Below are 7,355 nucleotides of genomic sequence, written 5' to 3' on the forward strand. Positions count from 1 at the left end.
CTTTAATCATAAGGTTCAATTCAAAACAATAGGACTTGAAATTCTCAAAACATGATATAGACGTTGAATTATACAACTTAAACCATAAATAGACAATTTAAAACATTAATACACATAATAATATTACAACTCAAATCTTAGGTAAGACATAGTTTCATAAAACTCATAAAATAATAACATGAAAAGAATTCTCAATGAATTTACGAAAATACTTTACGAAAATATGCAACTTTTTGGGTACAAGAACGAAAGGGTGTTCTTGTTCAAACCACATACCTTAAACTTGGAGCTTTTGGATGACTTCAAAAATTTCGAAAGGTTATTCATGAACTATTGGGTGTCCCTCGTATCCCTCTTAATAGGGAATTTAAATATGCAAGAATTGTTGAATTCACACGGTTGAATCCCTAGATAATTGGGTTTTTTGTGTTGAAACCCTAACCTTGTGGTTGAAGGTGTGCAGAGAATTTTGAGATGTTTAACTAAAGAAAAATTCAATAAAATACTTTCTCTAAGGGTTATAAGTCATGGGAAGTGCAGGAAAAAGGTCAAAATACCCTTGCAAAAACATCATTAAATTGTTGAAAAAATAGCTGACGACATTCGTGACAAGTAGTTAGACTTGTGACAACTTATCATGAATGTCATCACTAGAGGGTGGATTTTATGATTTTTGGCTAAAGGTTGATGACATTTTGTGACAAGCCGTCAAACTTGTGAGAAGTCTTCACCAAATGTTGTCACAAAATATTGGATTTTGTTACCTTCTGCATGTGGTGGCGACATTTGTGACAAGCCATCATGCTTGTGACAAGTCGTATAAAATGTCATCACAAAATGTTGGATTTTATGATCTTCTTCTTATATTGACGATATTTGTGACAAGTCGTCAGGCTTGTGATAAGTCATCACAAGGTGTCATCATGCAATTTCCAGGCTGATACACTAGAGTAAAATGGGCATAACTCTTTGCTCTGATAATGGATTTTGACAAAATTGGTATCGTTGGAAAGATAATTCAATTATATATCTTTTGGTGGGTCATGAGATCCAAAATTCATAGTATAATGAGTGATATGCTCATTTGAAGTTGACCATACCAATATCCATCTCAAGAATTAAATCGACAGGAATGTTTTTATTCGTCTGATAGCTAGGACACTTTTGAGGTCCTAATACTCATCAAGATCGATCACGTATCTACTAAATCACTAACTTTATTTCTAGCGAGCTTGAAATAGGGTTCTACTATTAGTTGAAATTCTTGGGGTATTACAATGCCCAAGTATGCAAAGTAGTCGATGGATGTGGTGGCTAATAAGGTGAAACTACAGGATGTGGGAGATATAACACTCACTGAAGAGTGTAGTACTATGATGACACAAAAAATTCCCAAGAAATTGAAAAATCAAGGAAAGTTTGTTATCCCTATCCAAATTCAGAGAAAAACAGTCCATGCACTGAATGATTTAGGGGCGAGCATTAATATGATGCATATATCATTATATAACATTGGGCTTGGGGGAGCCTAAATTGTCACCATTGGTTATGCAGCTCGCAGATGGATCTATAAAATATCCAGAAGGTGCAATAGAGGATGTCCTCAAGAAGGTTGGTAAATTCATTATACCTGCTGACTTTTTTGTTCTTGATTTTGTGGAAGAAGAACATGTACCAATCATCTTAGGGCATCCATTCTTAGCAACTGGAGGGGCCTTGATTGATGTTAGAGAAGGCATGCTCAAAATAAGGGTATATAATGAAGAGGTGGTATTTGATGTTTACCAAACACCCATTGTGAAACCCCAAATTAAAGATTTGTGTGTGATCAATGTTATTGAAAGGGAAAAGTATAGGGTGATTAATAAATCAAAAATCTCCCAGCATGATAAAGGTTGAAGTGAAGAGAGATGTTGACGTTTAGAGTACAAACTCAAGTGGTCAAAAATGAATGAAAAATGGCTCCCAAAGAGGAGTAAAATGGTGAAGGAATATAGTTAAGTTGATATGGGTTATGCCGCGACACTAAATCAGGCGCTGCTTGGGAGAAAACCCAAGTTAATTAGGTACGTTTTCTTTTTAGTTTTAGTTTATATTTTACGTAGTTTTGATTTTTGGTTGAGTCACAGGTTAATGGAAAGTTTGAGTACCATAAACTTTAGCTTGAAGCATGGAAAAGAACGAGTGTGGGGTTCCCGCAAACCTTATTTATGTGTAAAGATACTACTAGTTAGGCGTAGAGGTGTCAGGGAGTATTTCTATCTTTTTACTTTTAAATTTCCTTTGAAGACAAAGTAGATTTTTATGTGTGGGGTGGGGAAATTCCTAATTTTTAACTCAATTTAAATTGTAAGATATTTTTGTTGGTGCTATTTTTGATTACATGATGCAAGTGGGTTTCTTTGAAAAAGCACGGTCTTTGAGTGAATTGCTATTTTTGAAAATTTTAGGCTCATGTTTATGACTCTTGTAATTGTTGGCTTAAATTTGAATTTGTGATATGGTTTGATTGGGAGTGTATGATGATCTTATGGAGTTGAGCATGTGCCATGTGCGTGTGAGGTTTTTGTATATTCCTTCTTGTATGTGGTGTCTAGAACTTTCCCGATGTGTATGAGAAGCGAAATAAAGAGTGTGGGTTTAGGAGATGATATAGACAATTCTTTGATAGCCTTGTTTTATATCTTATATTTGTCCTACCCAACATTACCCTAGTTAATCCTCATTGAGCCTTTTACTTTTTCTTTGACAACCTCATAAGTAGCCTAATCCCTTCTTTGATAGACCATAATTTTATCCAAAATTCTCCTAAGTGATTTAATGAAAAATTAAATTAATGAGGAGTTTGAGAAATTGAAGAAGAAAAAGGTGAAATTGATGTCCCTAGGCAATAGTTATTGGTGTATAATTGATGTGTGGTGGATGGGTATGATATAAATTATTCTAGAAATATTTCCATGATTGTGAAAAAAAGAGAAAAAAATCGACTCATATGGTAGTAAACTATATGTCCACCAAGTATTTGTGAAAATGCTTTAAAGAGATGGGGCAAAAACAAAGGTGATGGGTGGATGGAAAAAGTGTAATTTGGTTTTTGGAGATGGATTTTAAATTTATAATGTAGTGTATTAAAGTTCTTGGAGAGGTTAGTCACTATTACCAAATAGTTCCTACCCGTCCCTTATCCTATATTATAACCCAAAAATCGACCTATTTGATCCTATACTTGACATTCTGATATCAATAGAGCATTACACTAAAGGAAAGCTTATGGTTTATTATGTGAAACTTGTGAATTCTCTGTGAGAGTGAGCGTAATCTGATTCTTGTACCCATTATGTTATTAATTGCATGATTGTGAGTGATTATGGGTAACTCTCTTGTTGTGAGGGGCACATGTTTGATGAATCTGTGTTATTTTTATGATGTCCTTGATAAATGATAAGCATGAGTTTACCAACAAGGTGAGTCAATTCTTGAGGTTAGGATGTTTTGAAGTAGTGTTCATGAGCTATTAATTATGTAAATAACATGCTTTGTGCAGAAACTTGCATTCCGTGTAGTTATTGTAGTACTAGATTGAGTGTCTTCATTTTAGTAGAAGTGTAGCATCACCTCAGCTTTCTATGCTTAGAGTAAGGAGTTGTTCAAGGACGAACAAAAGCTTAAGTGTGGGGTGATGATCTGAGTTGTTTTATACACATCAACATTATTATTCTAGCTTATTTCACCTTGTTCTGAGAATAATTCATGTGCTATATGTCTTAATATGATATAAATAAGCATTTAGATGTCCAAGTGTGTGATCTCAATGTTCAAAGTGTTCTCTAAACAAGTTTGTACTTAATTGAGTCATTTAGAGTTTAACCCGAAAAACTAGTTTTACTAGCTTGAGTTAGGTGTGTGTCTAGTTGGTTTCGTTGCATTATAATGTGTTTAATTTGATCCGAATGGTTTAAATGTTTAATTATAAGTGTAATAACTTGTTAGTAAGGTACAAAATTTAATTTTAATAAGTCAAGAGTCGAAACATAAAGTTGAAGACCATTACGAATTAGCCTAGTCTTAACTTGTGTTTTGATTCATCATTGAGGATATTGTGTTGTTTGGTTTGTGATGTTGTAGGAAACTTTGAGAGATGAATATGGTGATATATTGATGATATAAAGTTTGAAAATCCATGAAAAATATATCAAGATACAAGGAATAAACGATGGAACGATAAAGACTTAACCAATATCTTGACTGCAATTTCTAGTGGATGCATGCGATGAGCGCACGTCACATCCTTCAGTTTAGTGCTCTTATGCCTTAGAAATTATTTGAAGATTCAATTTCAGTTGAGGCGTGCGATGAGCGTGCATTGCATTCTCTATTTCGATGCAATACACAGTGCGACGCACGCTTTATTCCACGGCAGAATACAATTCTATTTAGGATATGAAATATATTACCATTGAAATGTTTCACACTTACCAAAGGCGAATTGTGGGCATATATTGATCCACGTGATATATCCAAATCCTACTATAAGTATATATATTATATTATATACATGGATAATTGGAGAATTTTAAAAAGCTGGACAACATTGGAAAATTTTTTTTTCGTGGACAATTCTTGGATACAACTGGAAACAGTTTGGACGAAATTGAAGCGGTGGCTGCACGGTTTTTTAGGTTTAATATTTTTAATTAGCTTTTAATTATTCATATCATGAATTTAATTGTTTGGATCATGTTTATGAATATGATCGGCTAAAAAGCTTTCTTTCCGAGGTTAAAATCAAGAGAATGATTAGTATTGGTTTAGATTAATTTCGTTTAATTTTGCTTATTATATTGGTTGTTTGTTTATTTTTATTTTAATTATTTTGTGGATTGATCACCTATAAAATACATATATTATTAACCTTTTGATCTTGTGAGAGGGAATAGGGAGATAGAACATGGGAATAAACAAAGTTTTGATTTTTATTCTTTTATAAAATAAAGAATTTGACTTAGCGTCTAGGACAAGGATGTACTTATATGCCTTACCTTATTCAAACATAGGATGATAGATTTAATTCACTTAATTGAAATATTATATCCCTGCTTAATGATGTAGCTGTAATATCCAAATTAGGTAAACGATTAGAGGTTGGGAAACCATGATCATGCAATTACCCTACGAATCAACAACGAAGATAAGAAAATTAACGAATGAAATTTAATAACATGGTATGATTGTTCAAAGTTCTTTAACCCGGGCTTTACTCTACTGATTGTTCAAAGTACTTTAATTTACGCATTATTTTTTTCTTTTCTTTAGTTTAGAAATTACAAACTATTCTTTTTGGCTACTCTCGCACTAAATTAATCTAAACTGTGAACTAGAATTAAATAATTACTAAATCATGTCTATATGGGATCAATACTTGGCATTAATTAGGCCACTTTATTGCTTGATAAGACCACGTACACTTGCATGCGCGTTTGGCACTATCAGGTCCCTAGGAAAATCATCTAAAAAAGAGAAGCTTCAGCAGCTTGAATAAAGTCAAATCTGGGACCTAGTCCCTAGACCCTCTTTGGGAACAAATTCTAAGATATAAGGAGTATGCAATGATTAAAAGCATGAGACTGACTTAACCTAATTATTGAATCAATATATGTCCACAAATTTGGCTAGGACATGGAGACAGGTATTCTTGATAAAGTGGGTGCACATTAGTCTAACTCAGTACCATAACCTTATAGGTAGACACCAATGGGAACAACTTTGAAGATTGACAAATGTGACTTGCACAAAATTGAAGATTCACACAAAAGGAGAGGAAGCTGGTGTCTTTTCTCAGGTTTGTATCACTATAGTATTCTTTAATAATCATAAAGTGATGTCTAAGAAAGCCATGTGTTTTTCCTTCGCTAAAAGTTTTCAATTTTTTACAAACTAAGACTCACTCTTATTAGTATTAAACACATCATTTCAAAAGGAACATATTTTGATGAAAACAGTTACCTCTCAAAATTGCTAAATTAGAGTATTTCACATTTTTAGACTTAACTCATCTCTTCTTGCCTCCTCTAAAGCAAACTAGTCCTTCTCACTCCCTTTCACTCACAAAATAAAATGATTGACATTACTACTTCCTTAAACCCAACCAAAAACCCTGAAGTGGATAAAACTCCAAAAAATCAAAGAATATGTCCTTATTGAATACCCTGATCCTTCAACAACTAATGCCATTGAAAACCTCACCTTAGTCCTCTAAACTGAAGTCTATTAAACTTGCTTGAATAAGTCAGAAATACATAACTGTCGAAGAAAATTAAAATCTCTGAAGGATCTAGTCCCAAGAAGAGAAAAGTAACTATTAAAAAGGGAAGAGGTAAAGTAATGAGACTAAAGAAGGAGATAAAGGATGTGACTAGTTAAAGAAGGAATAAAATGCTGATGACTCAAAAGATTCTGTCAGTAAGAACTCTTGATCCTAAGATATGCGAGAAGCATTGAATGATAGAGTTGGTAGAGCATATCAGGCACCAAGGATAGCTAAAGGTAAGGGAATTACACCATAGAATTCTTAGAAAATGGAGAAAGTCTGAATTCTTAGGTGTAAGGGAATCTTAGAAATTTGGATAAGGAATCAATACTAGGGAAGATAAATGCATTAAGGGAAGAGTTGTATTAGTGTCTCAAGTATCTGAGTTGGTAGTGGTTTTGTAATACCCCAAAAATCTAATCCAATATTAGAATCATGATTTGATATGATGATAAATAAATTAAAGTTCTTTGGTAGTTTTATGAGTGGTTTTGATGTATATTAGGGCAACAAATAACTCCCAACTATTAGACTAATCAAAATATTCCTTACCGATTTAGTTTTCGGGAAGAATGTTTCTTTAGTCAACTTCAAATGAGCACATCTTTATATCTACTGAAAATTTTTCATCTCAAGACCCACCAAATGATAGGAAATTGAATTAGGTTTCCAACGATACTAATTTTGCCCAAATCTGATACTTAGGTGAGAAGTTATGGCACTTTTAGTGCAAAATAGTAGCCCAACGTGATAAGGCCGCATCACATTGATGGATAAAATCCTGATCTTCCTTTTCTAGTGAGTCACCCTGATTGCCACAGTGTCACACAAAGGGGCTATTTCACAATTGTCCTATTCCGGTGGGTCACCACTATTGGCACCGCGTCGCGCTAAGCTTTCAGTAGGGGATCATCCGTTTCCCGAGGAACAATGCGATAGCACCATGTTGCGCCATTTGAAAAAATGGGAATTGTTATATTTCTAGTGGTGTAACGTGATAGCACTTCATCGCATTTAAGGCCAAAGTCAGGATTTTCTAGTTTTGCTA

This window comes from Capsicum annuum, unplaced genomic scaffold (genome assembly GCF_002878395.1).
Source record: "Capsicum annuum cultivar UCD-10X-F1 unplaced genomic scaffold, UCD10Xv1.1 ctg997, whole genome shotgun sequence".
Classification (NCBI taxonomy): domain Eukaryota; kingdom Viridiplantae; phylum Streptophyta; class Magnoliopsida; order Solanales; family Solanaceae; genus Capsicum; species Capsicum annuum.